This window comes from Ambystoma mexicanum, chromosome 3q (genome assembly GCF_040938575.1).
Source record: "Ambystoma mexicanum isolate Mex_15411 chromosome 3q, UKY_AmexF1_1, whole genome shotgun sequence".
NCBI classification, from domain to species: Eukaryota; Metazoa; Chordata; class Amphibia; order Caudata; family Ambystomatidae; genus Ambystoma; species Ambystoma mexicanum.
In genome coordinates this window covers 22,204,364-22,223,073 of record NC_090926.1, presented here as the reverse complement: position 1 = coordinate 22,223,073, position 18,710 = coordinate 22,204,364, and the positions used below count along the sequence as shown (strand labels likewise).

Here is an 18,710-nt window from a genome sequence, read left to right as displayed (position 1 = left end):
TTCCTGGCTAGCCAAGAATGTGTACTATGTAGGAATATAAAAATGAACACTGTATTTACCATGACCTGGTTGCTGCAAGAGTTCAACTAGCCGCAGATTCTGGATTTTCTTTATTTGGTCTGGTTTTTGCTTTCATCTCATTTTAAACATGCACATAAGTGTACTCTCATCAATTGCTTACTCTTACCTATCTTTTTCTTCACTTATTGTTCACCTTATTTTTTGGATTGATATCAATTATTTTGCTCAAAATAAATAATGTATTTTCTTAACCGGTTTCAATTATTTACACCATTTTTTCTCCTCGACATATCATGTTCTCCTCTATACATAAAATACACACAATCCATAAACAGACAATATTTCAGCCAACGTTCCTTGCGGCTATTCCTGCCCCTAATAATGACTCTGATTGGAGTGTGAATTGTCTTCTCTCACAAATTTATGCGCAGCCTAGTTTAGCCCCTCAGGTTTTAAGACAACTCCTTCTAGATGTCCCTTGACGTAGGATTATTGGGGCTTAACTGATTACAGCAATAGTCCAACTTAGCCCTTATCGCTCTCGCGATAGTTTCCACATTTTTCAGTGATATGAGTGGCCTCGGGTGTGACAATAGTTTATTGAAGAGGACACAACCGAAGTGACGTGCGCTTTATATTGAGCGACTGATCTCAAGAAGTGCCTGTTGGCCTGGATGGACGTTTGCTGCTCCATTGAAGAGGTGGGGACATAATTGGAAGAAAAGCCTTTAAGACATTTCTTTTTGAGTCAATGGTGAGCCTTTCTCAAGAAATGTATGGACTATAAGCACACTAAAGCATTGGAGATGTTTATATACGTATCTTAAAGCATCTAAATACCATTATCTTTGTGCCGTAGATGAGCCCCACCTCCCAGAATTCCTTAAGAAGGCACGACTGCACGTTAGACTGTTAGCCGGGAGCAGGGGGGCTGGGCTGGGCTGTGTGATTCTAGTATGAAGCCTTATTACGGTATGTGTGTTTGAGTCTCTGGGTCTCTGGGAAGGTTAACGTGGCAATAAAACGTTAGTGGGAAGTAGAGGCTTCCTTTACGCATAGCCTGGTAAAAGCTCTGTGAGTACAATAAACATAATAGCTTAGACGCACATGCGGCATGCTCCTGACTTTTCATTGCTGACTGTACTATGGAAAGAAAGTACGCAGATGCATTTCAGCATATGAAGTCGGTGGCTTCGGCAGGATTTTGCTCAAGAGACAAATGTGACTTTCACGCCACTTGAACAGCAAGCCATAAAACGAAACTAACGAAAATCAGAATTCACAAGTTTCATACGCTCTGCTGCATAGCTGGTGTACTTTAAAATGATTAGTCATATAATGTGATAGAAACTGAATAGTAACGCAGAACTTGGTTTGAATGGGGCAATTATGGCGTGTACACGGAAGAAGCTGTATAGAGATTGTCTTTTTGACAAAGGAATGGTGCAAATTGTGGAAAACAATTGTATAAGGTGTTTTGTCACTGGCAAGAATTTACATACATAGTCATTAAGGTGGCGTAAAACAAAATGATTCATTATTTTATATGAAAGAACCCACAAAGTATTGTTGAACGTAGTTTTAAAGTGTGCATATGGCGAAAGAACGTTTATTGCGTGAACATTGAAAAAGCTATACAGAGATGGTTATTATATGTGAATTGTGTTTCTGGGTATGATAACTGAATGAAGTTTCCTTGCAAGAACACAAGTTAATAGCCACTAGAATCACTCAATGCGGTTTGGAGAAATACTAACTTTAATGGCTATAAAAGACATGAGTTTTGACAAATTAACTGAAAAATAACAAAGAAGTGGCTGCAATCAATGTAAGAAATAAAGGCATGAGAAAAAAAATAATTTGCTCTAGGAAGGGATTAGGTCCTATGGTCTTATCCACGAGAAGGAGTACAATTGCACGGTCTCTCCCGCAATCGCCTAGACAGTCACTGAGGCAAAAAACTTGCATTCATGGAGAAGAAGTGGAGGAAGAAGAAAAAATGCAGGGGGCAGATGGGGAATGGTCAAAGTAATTGAAGAAATGGATGCAGGGTAAGTCCAGGAATGGAACCGGTCAGTCACAATCATTATTTGAAGATGAGGAGGAAGAGGAAGGTCAGTCACTAAGACCACAGGAACAAGCAGGGGGGGGTTTGGGCTATCAAGATGAACAAGGCAGCCCTATGCCTGACACCCCGTTGATATTCTCTAAGAGAATAATAACACAAATGGCAAGGATGGTCAAACCAATAGACTTTGGGCAGGGAGAGGGGGAAGTGGATGAAGAACAAGAAGATGAAATTAGTGGGAAATCAGATAGAAAACGTATCCTACTCACCTTACTCGAAACAAGAGCATGGGTAAAAAATGAAATGAACCAAACGGCCTGCCTAAAAGGTATTCTAGAAAGATTAATGCAGCTAGAAATAATGAAAATGAATGTTGAAAATGATGCTCCTGGGGAAAAAAGGAGCGAAGGTGAAGGAAGGCTTACAAGGGGATAAAGAGGAGGTCGAAGTGGAAGGGAAAAAGGTGTGTGGAGTAGAAAAGCAAAAAGTGGTGGGTGATTCGACTAAAGAAGGCAAGAAAGATAAAGGGGAAGCAATAGAGATTCCGGATGACAGATTATAAGAAAAAGGGATGTTGAGGAAGAAGAGTTACGTGTAGTAATCTCCAAAAAACGCTAGAAAAAGAGAAAAAAAGATGAGGGATTTAAAAGCTTCTGAATTAAAGACGTGTAAGGCTTCATTAAAATTCCTGCAAAATTTGGGAAGAGGCCTTACGGCAGAACAAGTAATAAGTGAAAAGAGACAGAGGAGGAAAAGGGTGATATTAACAAGGAGGTGGTTCAAAAAAACAAGTAAAAGATTATTGAAAATGGAACTCAAATGAAGTATTCCAATTCAGAAAAGAGATTGAAGGATGAACTGAAGCAGAAAAATCTGAAAAAAATATTAGAGAAGGGAAACGACGGTTTGATATATTTATACACCCGGTGCACGCACCAGCAAACCCTCAAAGGCCAGAGCAGATTCCTCCGAGTGAAAGTTGTGAAAGTGTTTGGGAGATAGAGGGGAAAGAAGAAAAAGTGGAGGAAGTTCGGGGATTTAAGGAGAGAGAAATTAGAATGAGAGAAAAACAAATAATTCCTAAGGATGGTTATGGTGTCGGTAAGAATGTGGAAGACAAACTAACATGGGAAGAGAATGTGAGGAATATAGTAAGAGGAAAATTCTAAAGGAAAACATCTGTATGATCCTCAAGGTACGAAAGGAGTGGAAGAAATTGAGAAAGGGGTAAAAACGGGAGGGGGAAAGATATAGTAATTATGGAAGGGAAGGAGAGTATGTATGGAAAGAAAAATGTAAAGATGGAAAGGCAAGTTCTTATGGAGAGACAGTTGGTATGGATGGGACAAACGTGGAAACTTAGAAAACCTACCAAAACTGCCTGACACACCAGGCATCATTATGCGGTATTTGTTAGAAGAAGGGGACCCAAGTTCACTCAATAGAACGAGAATATTGGAACTGTTTGAACTTATACCGGAACTGAGGCTAATTTCCTCCACAGATATGCAATTAGTGGATTCTATCCACGGATGGAGGTACGATTATGTAAGATTAGTAATATGCTCGCCTCTAGTGAGAAATACTATAATGAAGGAAGCTGAAGTCTCCATAAATATGGATATAACGTTTCGATTTGGGTGAATAAAAGTAGAGCGGGAACACTAATTGAAAGAGAAGAAAGGAGTGATGATTGCAGTACAAATCTGGAAGACAAATATAACGGGATCACAGTAAATTGAGGCGTTTGGCAGAGGTCTTGGAGGAATCTATTGTGCAATTAAGAGCATTGAGTCAACCTCTTTAGACTAACGAGGAGCTTAACATCCTCTGCTGGAACTCCACGGGTAATAAACATCTCCTTAAAAATAGGAATATTTCTGCAGTACTAAAAAAAATGATGTGTTCTTAGAAGAAACCTGGGCTACAGAAAGATTGATATGTGATGGGTATGATTCCTCCTGTATATGTGCAACCCAGGGAAAATTGGGTAGACCCCAGGGTGGTTTAGCTACAGTGGTGAGAATGGGAAAAGGTCTAGAGAAAAGAGAGGAACGGAGTATAAGTGGGAACATAATGGGTACAGGATAGAATGTTAAAGGATGTGTAGAATTGGGTCCCATCATGTTGATAAATGTCTATAGTTCTGCAGAGGTGGACCTGGAAAAAAACACTTGAGAAGTTAAATCAGAAATCAGAGGATTGGTTTTCAAAAAACTAAAACGGCAGAATAATTTTAGCCGGGGATCTCAATGCAATCTGTAACCTAGAGAAATTGCAAAGCAAGGATTTCTTTTTATATGAATTTGTATCCAAGGCCAAAAAAAAGAAAGTCGAGGGGGGCATGTGGTTGAACTGGGCCTCTAATTGGGGCTTGAAACGGTTAGAGAACGACAATCCAAAATGGGCAGCTAGAGGTTCCAAATCTGAAATTGACTTTATTTTTACGACTAGTAATGTGTTTAAAAGCCTAAGGAGATTTCAAGTCAAAGAGTCTGAAGCAAGTGATCATGCAATGTTATTGCTAGAAATAGAATGGCAGGAAGAGGATACAACTAGGGCTGAAAGTAACTTGAATAACCTGAGTATTAATACTAAGGATTATCGTGTTAGGTGGACCAACAAAAAAGTGAACAATTTTAACATGCTTATGTAAAGCGAATTTGAAGAATGTACGCTTGAAGACAAAATAGTGAGATACTCAGTGAAGGGGCTCCCTGAATATCTGAAATCTAGGGTAAAAAGTTTGGTTGAGAATGTGGAAAGTAAGAGTATGTTATTGAAAAAGAACAAACACTTAGACAACATGGAAATAAACAAAAAAAATGAAATGAAAAGGGAGATGAGAAACATCTTAAAAGTCCTCTGGAGAAGGTAGAAGCGATAAGGGTACACAAGCAAAGGTACAAAAACTGGCTGAAGAATGAGCATCATAGAATCCTTCAGGTAGATGGTGAAAAAATGCTGTAGAGTATTCAAGGGAAGAACTCTCTGCGAACTTATAAATAAAGGGAACAAAATAACATGATGAGTATGAATAACCCAATTAACGAGGAGACTTGGCTGCAATATATCAAAGAGAACTTTACAGCTAAAGAAAAGGAAACTTCTATTAGTGTACCGGGGGAATGGGAATTGGAAGTATTGGTAGATCTAATTGAGGCAAAAATCAAGAATGCAAATCCATCAAGGGCACCGGGACCTAATAAATTAACGAACAAAGTATTGAAGCACTCGCCCCTAATCTGGGCCAAGATCTTATATGTGGAGTTTAAAGATATAATTGAGACATAAACCATTCCTGAGTCATGGAAAAGATCATATATGGTCCCCATCTTTAAGAGAGGCTCACGACTTCTACCATCAAATTAGAGAACCATAAGCATAATGGACGCAGATTCTAAGATTTTTGCATCTTTGGTACTTGATAAGGTAAATAAATGGAGTGATAAAAACAATATACTTGACTCTTGACAGATAGGTTTTCGTAAGGGTATTGGAACAGATTGTGGCAGACTATTGTTGAATTGTCTACAAAACCATGTTTGGAAAAGAAATAATGTTCCAATATATCTTGCATCAATGGATCTTAGCAAAGCTTTTGACTCTGTAAACAGGAATTTTCTTTGGCAAAAACTAGACAACTATGGAATTCCTAAAGGTTTACTGAGTCTTATAATCTTTCTACACAATTAGTCTAAGATTCAAATAAGATTGAATTCTGAAGGTGTGTTAACAAAAGAGTGTGTTATTGACGAAGGAATTAGACAAGGTTGTATTTTGGGTCCTACTTTATACAACTTGTATGTGTCCGGCGTTGGAAAGGAGTTCGACATCAATACCTTGGTCTCTTCTAAAATAGGAAAAATGAAAATAAATTGGGCAGGATATGCCGATGATTTTCTTCTTATTGATACCACCCGGGTGGGATTACAAAGATTAATAAGAACGTTTGGTAGTTACATGGAAGCATTGGAGTTAAAAATTAATCCTTCGAAGACTGTAATAATTAAGATTTCAAAGGCAGGACAAGACAAAAAAAAGAGTATGTATGTATGGAACTGGGAGGTTATCCCATAGTCGCCGTTTAATCTTTTTTGTAAATTACCTGAACTCGAAAGTAAGTGGAATGATAAACCAGATAAAGAGAGTTGATTGCAAATATGGAAAATTCTCATTAGAACCTTGTAGGGAATTCTATAGAAGCAAATTATTACTGACTATACTGTATGGTCTAGAATTCTGGCCAAAGACGATAGAACAAGAATATAGAGCCATTGAAAGTAATATCTGGAGAGCTGTATTGTGTTTCTTGCCAAAATGTACACCGATTGAAGTAATTGGGTATGAGATTGGCTTGCAATCAATTATGAATCTTATTCAATGGAAAAAACGATGCCTTATGAGTAAATGTGAACACTCTCGAGATGGAACACTTTATAGACAATTAAGAGAGAATGATACGGTTGGATACATACACATTCTATGGGTGGATTGTGATGTAATTCTGTAGGAAGTAGGAGAGGTAATGGAAATTATGAAAATAAACCTGAATAAGCCAAAGGGAAAACTCAAGATATTGTATTGGGGAAAAAAGTGAATTGCAATTTTGTAAATATAGACTGTATGTTCGTATATTATAGTCAGAAAAATCTGTGGGGAATTGGGTTCATATTTACAGAAATTTCCGTGCAAGCAGATGAAAATTGATTTTATAAGGTTTAGATTGAATGTTTTATCTACAAATGAAATTATATGTCTGAGGGCGCACAAAAATATGGAAATTGGACTATGCAGATTCTGTAAAGAGCCGGGAGAGAGAGAAAATTTCATTTATTGATTGCATGTCCAGAACTTATTACACCTAGAATAAGTTACTTCAGGAAATTTGTTTATAAGCTTTGGTTATTGAGAGAAGTTTTTATGGTCAAGGGTGTTAGATGGTGAATCTATGTCCTTGAGGTTAAGAGTATTATCTTTTTCAAGGAATGTGTGTAAAATAGATAAAAAAAGGAATACAACCAATAATGCAAATAAGAAGTAGAATGTACAAAGAAATAATGAAGTTGTTTTTCGTCTGTAACAAAATGTCAATTTTATGCTTTTGCTGATTTTACCAAAAAAAACTTCTATTTAAAAATGTTTTCTTTTTGTAAAAGTTTTTATAAACAAATAAATGGGAAAAAAAATTGAGAGACTGATCAAGAGTAACACCCAGTAATTCACTTTTTGGGAGTGGACTTATGATGTCGTCCCCCAGCTTGAAGGAGCTGTAGGAGTGAGAATCTTCAGAGCATGTGGGCTGCCCACGATCATTAGCTCTGTCTTGCTCCCATTTAATGCGAGATAATTATCCAACATCCATTTCTCAATCAAGCTAAAAACTTGTCTTGTTCATGGACACCTGTTAGGGGTACTTCTCATTGGGTGTCATCAGCGTAGTTTGAAAAGACCATACCCTCCTGCTCTAACATGTAGAAAAAAGGTGCCATAAAAAGATTTTAAATACATGGCAAGGTACTAGCCCACTGTGGTACTCCATATAATGAAATTGGGGCTGCTTCTGCAGTGTCCTAGCAGACACTACTATGTCTATGTTCCAAAAGGAAGCAATCTAAGATGCGGCCTGGTCTGAAAAGTTAGCGATTTCCTTGAGCCTTATGTTTAATATCATATGTTCTATTAAATCAAAGGCTGCAGATTGAGCCAAAGAAATAATCAATGAGAGCCTGCTCTTGTCCATCTGTGTTAATAACCTGGATTTAAGCTCTAAGAGTGAAGTCTCAGTACCAAATCATTTTCTGAACCCAGATTGATGCGAGTGCAGGATGGAAAACTTGTTGATGTTCAGCAATTTGATGATGTGCGACCCAATCCAATATTTTTAAAAGGAAAGGAGTATTCGAAATAGGACGAAAGTTCAATGGGTTGTCCCTTGGCAGCCCTGGTTTCTTAAATACTGCTTTAACTATAGAAGGAGCGCAAGTCTTAATTATTACTGATGTACAAACATCACTTTGCAATGTGATGGTGTCATCTGTCCAATGATTGTTTCTAATTCCAGTCACTTAATGGGTGAAAGTTGAAAATAGGAATATCTGTATTCCTTCTAAAAACCTTGGGATGGACAGTATCCAAAGTAGCAGAGATCTGCTTCTTTTTTTTTTTTAAGCATTGTTGATCGGATGTTGAGTAACTTATTTTGGAGTCTGTCTTGTATAAGTTGACACCATTCCTTGTCATTTGACTCTGCTAGTCCTAATGAAGCAGGCATATTTTCCTGTTCCTTTTAATATTTTAAATAATATTTTGGTGTCAGATTCAGCATTACTTATGCAGGTATTATGGAAATTTCTTTTGGCCAGGAAAATGGCATTTTTGTAAACACTGTTTTCTTATATGTAGCTAATGAGTCTGGTTTAAGATCGCGTTTCCATACATGAAAAGCTTTCATGGTAGCAGATTTAAGTTTTCTCAACTCTTCTGAAAACCAACTCTTTTTATTATCATCTTTGCATGTCTTTTTCTGTTTTTATGGGGCTAGATTGTCTGATATACTAATCAGATTATTTGTTAATGCTATAGCCATTTCTTGAGCCGTCAGTTCTTTAGTTCTTTCTCTGATGAGAAGTCCAATAAGTTGCAAGTCAGTGGCTCGATATTAGCAACTGTTAATTGCTTAAAGTTACGAGACATACTTCCCAGTGGTTTGTGGTTCTTTTTAATTACAAAAGGTACCGTAATAGAGAAATGTACAAAAAAGTGGTCCGACCATGGACATATGCTAGTACTCACCTCGCTACAGGTAGTGTTTGAAGCAGAAAGCCAATCCAATGTGTGACCTACAACATGAGTTGGGGACATCATGTGTTGGATACATCCTAAATTACTCAGAGACAGTTGTAAGTCTGTGGCCCCCTGATCCTGGCTAGAGCTTAACCAGTGATTTAAGATCTCAAAGAATTATATATTTTGAAGTGAGTTTAAGGTGGGATAGCAAATAATTAATTTCCAATTGCATCAGATAGGTCGGTATTTTAATGAAGGGGGACGATAGATTAGAACAAATTTGACAGTGGCTTTGGCATTCATGGCTATTTTTATGTGGATGGAATCTACCCCCTCAATGGTAAGCCCAGCTGTTTCCCAGACTGTTAGGGTATCCTTTAGTATGAAAGCCACCCCACCTCCTCTACCTTCAATCCTATCTTTTCTAATCATAGTGTATCCTGCTGGAATAGCTAGGCTCAAGGAGGGAGCCGCAGCCTTAGATCCCCATGTCTCTGTAAGAGCACAGAGATCCAGATTTTGGTCCTCTATTAGATTAGCAATGTTAATGACGTGTTTGACTAAGGAGCACGTATTTAGAAGCATACAACACAGACTAGTTACCGGATTAAACACACGAGTATGCGATATCTCAGTATCAGAAACAATAAGACCCTTAAACCCTGGCGATGGGTCGGTAAATGGAATGGTATCGGGTACTAGGGAAGTAGCATCAGCTACTTTATATGTCTAGGGATCGGTATTAGATGTATTCATTACCCTTACGTTATCTGCCCTTGTAAAATGGTTAGTATTAAGTTTTGAAGGCACTAACTCATCATCGATACTCAGCGAGGTAAGTTTGGTATCGACACTCGCTGACATTAGACGTAAGTTACTTTTCATTCTTTCATCTGCAATTTCCTTTAACACATCTTCAAAACCCATGTCTTGTCAGGGTAAAGGATAAAGTCCCAAGGTCTTGACTGGTCACGGACTGTCGCAGACTGAGAAAGGCTTGACCCGTGCGCGCACGCGCTTTCGCGCCTTGCTCAGGGTTAAATGTTCAGCTCTGAATTACATAACCCTTGGGGAAACGTAGTTCAAAGTGCTATGCGGTACGTGTAGAGTGCCCAGGGCTCGAATTCAAAGTAGCACAAGCAAATGGGTTCTAAATCACGTTGCAAATACAATACAGTGACTATTTAGAAATTATTTAGATATATCAGCTGAGCAAAAACCTACAGATAATAAAAAATCCTAACTGCCTAAAAATACAATCAAAATGGTTACAGTTGTTTCTAAAATACGTGAAGTACCCTATAAAAGCAACCAAGTTAAAAATAAGCCACAGGAGACCCACCCCACCCTCTGGCAAGGATGGGGGCATACTGCAGATTCATTTACTTACCCTTGCCAGGGCCTATCTCCCAGTTCTGTGAGGATGTGCCTCTGTCTGGGTCCTTGACCCTGGAAGGACAATCCTCGGGGTCCCCATCGTGGTCAGCCAAGTGAAGACAAGGGCCCAACACCCTCCTTGATGGTATCTGTGGATCAGGCATGCAGAGACTGGAACCAGAAGGCAGAGAGGAAGACCGGAACCTGAACTAATTTTCAAACATCCTCTTTGAGACCTCAGAAATAACAGCACTGAGTACCCAAATTCAGTGCCTTTTATACATTTTGCAGTTGGCACAACATCTCATTTTATGAAGCAATATACCTTTTGATTGGGCCTGATAATTAAGGATAAACCCTCATGTGCCTGTAATTTGCTGGCTTAACTGCTACTCACAAGGTTCCTATGACATCACTTGGCATACAGGCTAATTAAATTTGTGTGAGATCCTTCTGACCTTTTATTATAAATCCATTGATGTCTGGAAAAAGAACAACCTTGCCAGCCTCCTCGAGGTCCTTTTGGCTGGGGATAGCATGCCTCTCTGCCAAGAAAGTCTACAGCGGCAGTCAATTGCCCATGCACCCAACACAATTGTTGCTAGTTTAACAGCTGTCTGCTCTAATTGCTGCCTTCCCAGAACACTACCTGGTCTCCTCTGGCTTATCAATGTCAGAAATGCTGCAAAGCAGTCCAAACAAAATGTTCCATACATGTCCTTCTTCCATGAACTTTTAATGAACTTCTATGAGAGAATGATTTAATTATTTCAGCATGACTATGTGAAATGCGTCCATTTTGTATTTCCAGCAACCATTTTAAAATCTACCTGACCTTGTCTCAATCAAAATGACTGACCACTCTGCTTCTTAAGCAGAACTCATTTTCTGCTCAGTTTTCAGCCTAGATTTTTGATACTCATAATATATGTATAGGACCTGAGATACCCTCTGCTGAGTGGGGCATTCTGACCCTAAAAATATATATATGTCGTGCTAAAATGTACATTTTAGCTTCTAAAGCGCTACAATTCTGATTTTTGCTATACTGGAACTATTGATCAGCCTGACAGGTGATCTGCATTCAATTTGAGGGTGGGCTTTAACACCTCCTCTAGTCTGCTGTGATGTCCTTCGGTGGCAGCAGCACTCTTTTAAAAAAAAAAATATATATATATATTATTATTTTATTGTTCCCCATGAATGCACAGTACCAAGGACCATCAGTGAGACATGGTTGAGAGGTGGTGCTGCATGATTAGTGGGATAAGAGTCTTGGATTGATGGATACAAAACGTTCAAAGGTTGTAGCTCCCTATACCGACACATTCACAGAATGCACAGTTCTACCTTCGTCATGGAAACCTCTGATGCCTGCTTTATTTGGTCGTGGTTGATTTCCCAACTGTTTTTGAAGCTCAAGCGTTCTCTTCAGGGCCAGGGCTTCCTCTGTCTATTCTCCCAGTTCCTCCATGGCCTTGCTCCCCTACATTTGAACAGGAAGACATGGTAGTTTAGATGGAGTGCGCAATGTCCATTGTCTACGTAGAAAGAAGACTCCTTAGTCTTCAGACGGCTATTGTGCTCCTTCTTTCCCTCAGCTCCTCATCACCTTCACATACTAGACAGAGTTGTGTAGACAGGCTGTTCCCAGCGGGTAGGGCTGTGGGACTGGGCCACACTAATGGATTCAGTGAAGGCTGTATAAAGTGGGCGCTGGAATGGTCCCATGTAGCAGAACGCAGAATAGAGGCCTGACGTCTGACTGCCGTGGCTGTAGTAGGATCCAGACAGCTGATGATCTGAGTAGTCAAACTGTGGTCGGGGAATGGCGGGAAAGGCTGAGTCATAATGTGGCAGGCCAAGTGAGGCATAGGTGATCTGTGAGGCTGAGGACTGTTCCGGGCAATGGCCGGCACTGGAGCTCTCCATCTTAACCGGGGCCTTTGGTTCGGCCAGTGAGGCAGCGCCATGTGGCTTGGATATCCAGGCATAGTGACTTCCACTACTGGCGACAGCTGCCAGGGCACTGCCTAGGTCATATCCCCCTGTGTAGCTCCCAGCTACGTGGCTGGCATGGCCCCCAGGGCCATTGGGTGGCAGGTACTGGTCAATCCCGTTGACATCAAAGGGCTCCATGTTGGGACATGACATCATGGCTGATCTCACCGATGTCCACGTTGCCGAAGTCAATGGGTGGTTTGCTGCTCTCCCCCAGGGGGCAGCCATCACGTTTGGGGTCCTTGCAGTTTTGCAGCTCCGTCTTGTGCGTGGTGGGTGGGATAGGTGGCCCATGACTCTGACCTGTGATTGGAGGATAAAGGAGAATGTTGTGTGAATGTAGTCATTTTCTGAATGCTCGATATCCCTAGCAGCTAACCCTGATGCCATAGCATTGGTTTCATCAGCACCACCTAGCAAGAGGGATATATTTAAGAACAGTGTCCCCCCCCACCCTCTGGGATTATGTTTGCAGATCCAGTGCTCTCCATTGGGTGCCACCATTAGGGCAGCAGCTAGCTCTACAAACCAGGCGCTGCATGAATTATCCAGCCAACAGTTGCCACTTTAAACCCATTCTTATGTGTACCCCTGTACTGGTGGCATTAATATCTTTTTTAAAAAAAATATATGTGTTATTTTGGAGCGCTGTGATAACCCACTTTTAATATTGCTCAGTTTAATGGTAGTCAATACAATGAGCTTGGTAGGACGAAAGTCGGAGCAGGCGTTTTCTGCAGCTTTGCCTCAGATCTCATCAGTGAGCAGAAAGGTGCGACTCAGTGATCTGACTCGTAATCCCAACCATAGCTCCACTTCCGGTACCCCCGAGGCACTTCTAAGGGTGTCCTGTTCTTAAGGTCCCTGAAAGATGAGCCCTTAGTAATCCCTGCATTCAGATGCGACCCAAGTCAAAATGAAAGGCCTTTCTTAAACACTGACCAAGCAACCAAACTGTTAACAGAATGCCTAGTTTAAACATTTACCAAGCCATATCCAGGCATGTATTGGTTCTTGACATTTTTACATTAGATCATGCTTGTATGCTGATTTGCAAATGCTTAAGGCTGCCTATCCACTGCTTTATTTTAGCATGTGCTATGCAAGTAAAACTGTATTAATGCTATATAATTTAGTAGACCTTTTAAGGGTTGATGCTTAAGGAATATATGGACTGTTTGTAGGAGAAAAAGGCTTATCAATGCTTGGAAACTGTATTTATTTAAACATTCCTCTAGCTTGACAACGGCTTGAGAAATGTGCAGCAAGCATTTCCCTTTCTCTATGGTGTGCCCTTACCGTGCCCTTAAGTTCAATTCTGGATGAATCCCTTTGTCTGCTCCATGTCACTGTCTCCAGAGCCCTGGTTCTCTCTAGGCTGAACTACTGCAACAGCCTCTTTTTCAACCTACCTGCCTCTACTGTCCGCCCTCTGCAACTAATCCAGAACAGGACTGCAAGACTTGCCTTTGGCCTCAAGCCTAGGGACCGTATCTCTCCAGCCCCGAAATCTCTTCACTGGTTCCCGGTTGCTGCGAGGATCAAGTACAAGACCCTCTGCATCGTCCACAAGCCTTTCTGGGGCCGGGGTCCACGCTATATCTAACTCTCTTCCAAGGCACCTTCCTTCTCAGGCCCTTCGCTCAGCAACCTCTAACTCTCTGAGGGTCAGATGCTTTTCCAGGCTGAGAGTTGGGGGGAGGGTAGATATCTCTCCTCTGCAGATGCCTCCCTCTGGAATGGCCTTCCTGCCCCTCTCAGACGTGGGCCAGACCACCTGAAGTTCCAGAAGCAGCTAAAGACCATCCTTTTCGCCTGCGCTTTCTCTCTCTTCCCCCTTGCTGACCTACCCGTTTGCTGCGCTGACTGGTTGCCTGACTATCCTCAGAGTCTCACTGGGTACCAGGCTCCTCCACGACCAGTCACCCCCGCACTACCTCTGGGGGTACACCTAGGGGCTTTAACTGTAACCCTACAGTCCCCAGCCTCCTTGCACTTACCCAGAGCCGTGATGCCCTGGTTGCACATACTAGGAGCTTTGCTGGCTTTTTGCACCCCCCCTGCACTTTGCGTTATTGCACTTGCACAATCTGAATGACACAAGGACTAGCAAGATCGTTGTTTTGTCCTCCCTCTCTCTTCTCTCCCTCATCTTGTTGCTCCTAGAAACACGTGTGTACAGCTGTGTTCTAAATGACTTGCCATATCATGACCATCCCTGTTTCTGCCATCTTACATCTGCATAGGATGTCTGTTCTGGTGCCCTCTCCTTGCCTGTCCCACTAAACTCAATGATGGACATGTCACCTGTGATTTTGCCCTGAACTTGCTTAGCCCTCTAAACTTCCAGACAAAACTGCAGGTGCTCCGTTCATATTGGTCCCTGGCAGTGATCGACATGAGCGGGAACGGTGTTACACTACTTTTATTTTGTTCATTTTACCATGTCTCTACTTTTTACAACCATATTTACCATTCTATATAGAGGATTTGTCCATTCATGTCTCTGTGCAACTGTAAAGTTGTAATAGGAACCTTAGTTACTAGTCACTTAGACTGTTGGAATGCCCCCGCTGCAACAACATGTCACATGTTGCACTCTGTTTCCGTCTACCCTCTCCTCTGCCACAGTTCCACTACTTATTTCGGTACACATCTATCACTGTTGCTAGCTAATGGTGCTATGCGTCCTCTTCATGTTGGAAATGTTCCATCTTGCATTAAAAGGTCCCTGCTGTGGATAACAAAAGAAACTTGTTAGCTTGACACTGTCTGTGCCTCAGCCTGGCTTGTAAATCATACGAGCACAGCTGATTCTGAATTTGCCCAGGCGAAAGAAAACGGTCCCGGACGCTTTTCGTGTGCCTCTTAGCTAAAAGTAAGCACTTGCACAAACAAATGAGTTAGTGGTACTAGTGGCGTTCCAATTATTTATAATACACTTGCATCGTCAATTGCGCATCAAACCCAGTTCTGTCCTTCATGCGGCAAAGAATAGAAACATATCCGATACGGCGCTTGCTTACTTTAATGTTTTATATTTAATATTTCACTATAAAGTCTCCTGCCTTTTGCACATGCTGTACTCACCTGTGCCAACTTGTATATATGTATATAATCCTGCTTTATAACTTTGATCTTGTGTATGTATATTTGGTATTGATGTAACAAAGCTTCGCAAATTCTTGTAACTGCTGCGCCCTGTTACCTTAGGGTATTCTGGCGCATTACAAATAATAAACAAACAAACCCAGATTTCTGGATCTGCTAGCTCCCAAAAGAATCACTAAAGCCACATTTGTTTTGCTGCAATGTGCTCACTGTAAAGTTTCCCCTGTCTGCAGCTATAATTTGAGAAACTTGCAGTAAAGCGTATGCTTATCTGTGGAGCCGTCATGTTTTCAGTTTACTTGGTGTCTAATATCTGTGTCACATATGGCGCACTCTTTTAAGTGTTACAAATGTGTGGAACTGCCAATTGTGGCACTCGTAAGGTGAAGCCAATCTAGAGGAGATGTGTGCGGAATTCGATCGAAAGGAATGTCTAGTATGGGAGTGTCATGTTTGCAACTCGCTGTGAATGGTACTTAGCACTAGACTGCGGAGCTCATTTGTATCGCGCTGTAACTAAAGGCTTGGTCTGGCAGCGTAGCTGTAAAGCATGGAAGGAACCCTCTGCGAAGGTTATTGTTAGATCCCTCCCTGCCTGTGCAGCCAGCGGAGGGAGAGAGGATCAGGGCCTGCGTCGTGCCTGGCAGAGGAGCAGAATAATGGACACGATGCGCTCGCTCTGGCTCGTGCCCAAAACTGCCTTCCTTCGTGGCAGGGCGGGCCCTTTATTCTTTGTGCGCCTCACGTCACTACGTATGCGGGATGTGAGGCGTATGTAACATTCCTCCTTTTTTCCAACCAAATCAAAACACCACACAAACGCATAACCAACATCACTAACGTTGCTGTGCAATCTAGTCCAGCACAGTTTTGCACTCTCCACCTTGTCATTACCATTCATAGTCTCTTAGCCTCTCCGGAGCCTGTGGGGCTGCCCTCAGGTCATACCGGCCGGGCCTTGACCGGGGAGCTGTTTCCGGACCAGGTCCCCCTTCTGGCTCGCTTTCATCTTCTGGATCCTCCTCGCCAGATCCTTCAGGTTGCTCCTCGGGCTCTCGACTCAGCGTCGCTTCTCCCTCGTTCCGGTGGCTCGCAACGTCCTGTGGCAGCTCTGCCTCTGCCTGGGACTTTGTCTGCATCAGTCCACATTTGTCGGGGCACCCTCTTGAACCATGAAGCATTCCTGGTGACCGACTGGTGCCCTTGTGCCGCTGTCACCATTGTTCCTTCCGTTAGGGTCATTGTCCAGGGTGCAGTCATACCGCGTTTCATGCTTGGTCTTTGTGGGGTTTCGCAGCACCAAAACGTGATCGCCGACCTTGCATGCCTCCTGACACTCATGTGTTCGGTTGCTGTCGAAGGTGTCTACTCCTCTGCTTAGGTGGTCTGGTATGGACGAGTTTACCAATGTCCCATACATGAGGTCCGCCGGGGGTAAACCGGTGGAGCTGTGGGGCGTCACTCGTTAGTTCCGTAGGAATCGATATAGCTCTTCTTTCCAGGGGCTGGTTTGAGCCTTGGATATGCATAGCACCTTGTCTGCATGAACCTCTCCATGTCACCGTTCGCCTGTCGCCACATGGGCGTGATGTGATAATGTTTGATGTGCAAATCGTCCAGGTATTTCTTGAGTTCTGTCCCCTGGAATGGCAGGCCATTGTCACTCTTGATGCGTCTTGGCAGGCCATGTGTAGCGAACATCTTCTCCAGTGCAGGTATCACAGTCTCAGCTGCTGTGGAGGATATGATCTCCACTTCTGGGTATAGTGAGTGGTCGTCGATGGCCACCAGCAGATATGTTCCTTCCTGTACTGTGCAGAAATAGACGTTGATGGCGTCCCACCTTGATGACCCACGCTCCACCGACTTTATAGGTTCAGGGTTAGGAGGTGATCCTGTGATTTGGTAAGGGAGGCAGGATGTGGTGATCTGCTCGGTGTCAATGTGCGGAAACCACACTCTGTCGAATTCTGGCTTTTGTCCTGATCATACCCTGGTGTCCTTCGTGCGCCAGTGCCACGATTCTGTATTGCAGGCTGCTGGGGATGACAATGCAGGCTCCCCTCAGGATAAACCATTTGCTGGTGACGGACAATTCCTGTCGTACCGGGAACATGCCATTGAGGCCAACTCTGGCCGTCAGCGTTCGGTTATGTTCATGGCGGAGGAAAGACTTCCACTCGCCTGACATGATGGTGTTCTTGACTATGTCGCAGCAAGGGTCAGTGTGCGTGGCTTCCATGATGTCTTCAATGCTGACTGCCTTTGGGCATCATGGTGTGAATGATTTGGCATATGTGCTCTTCCGTCTCCTCTGCCTCACTCACTTCCCCTAAGGTTGTGGTCCTCGGGTGCCTGGATAGAAAATCCGCCGGATTGCCTGTGCCCGCTTGGTAGGCCAACTCAACTCCTATTGCTGGAGGTGGAGCAGCCACTTCGCAATTCAGGCCGGAGGGTGTGATGATGCACCTGTGAAGATCGGGATGAGTGTCTTGTGATCTGTGTAGGCCTTACATTTCTGTCCATAGAGATAGATGTGGAAATGGCAGCAGCCCCAGAGCACTGCAATGGCCTCCTTCTCGATGTGCAAGTACCGCTGTTCAGTGGGCGTGAGCGCCCGGGAACCATAGGCCATGGGCTTTGTTTTCGCCTGTCCGTGATATCTGAATGAGGATAGCCCCGAGGCCAACAGGGCTGGCATTGAGGTATAGTTCTGTTGTCCGCGTTGGGTCATAATATGCCATTGTTGTTTCGGCTAACAGGGATATCTTGATCCGCTGGAACGCCTCCTGGCATTCAGGGCTCCAGTCCTATTTAGTGTTCGACCTGGTGAGCTCCCTTAGCGGCTAAGACATTGTTGCCAGGTTGGGGGGATGAACCTCCCGCAATAGAGTGCCATCCCCAAGAAACTGCGTACTTCTGTGGGTGTTGTCAGGGGAATGGGGGGCTCCTTTATGTCCACAACCTTTTGTGAGTCGGCCGACACTCCCGCACTGTTGAAGACGTACCCGAAGAATATTATTTCCTCTTTCAAAAACTTGTATCTGTCCGGGTGGATGGTTTGGCCTGTGGTCTCCAGCCTGCTGATCACCATCTCAAGGCGACGCATGTGTTCCTGCTTGTTGTTGGCGTGGATGAGGATGTCGTCACTGACATTCACACCCCTGGGATTCCCTTGATTACTTTCTGGATGGCTTGCTGGAACACCTGTGCCGCTGAGGAGATGCCGAAACTCAGTCTCTTGTACCGACGTAGACCCAGGTGTATGGAGAAAGTGGTAATGTACCTTGAGTCACGCTGTAGTTTTAACTGGTGGTAACCAGCGTTTGGGTTTATTTTTCAA

The 18,710-nt window shown here is 42.8% G+C and overlaps 1 protein-coding gene and 1 pseudogene across 2 annotated transcripts in view; one reads left to right on the top strand and one right to left on the bottom strand.

Annotated features, from left to right (window-relative positions):
• The window catches only part of GTPBP1 (GTP binding protein 1), a 743,996-nt gene that overhangs the window by 18,759 nt on the left and 706,527 nt on the right, over positions 1-18,710 (top strand). The window lies entirely within an intron of this gene.
• Positions 2,678-14,284, bottom strand: LOC138581852 (transcription factor Sox-10-like; annotated as a pseudogene).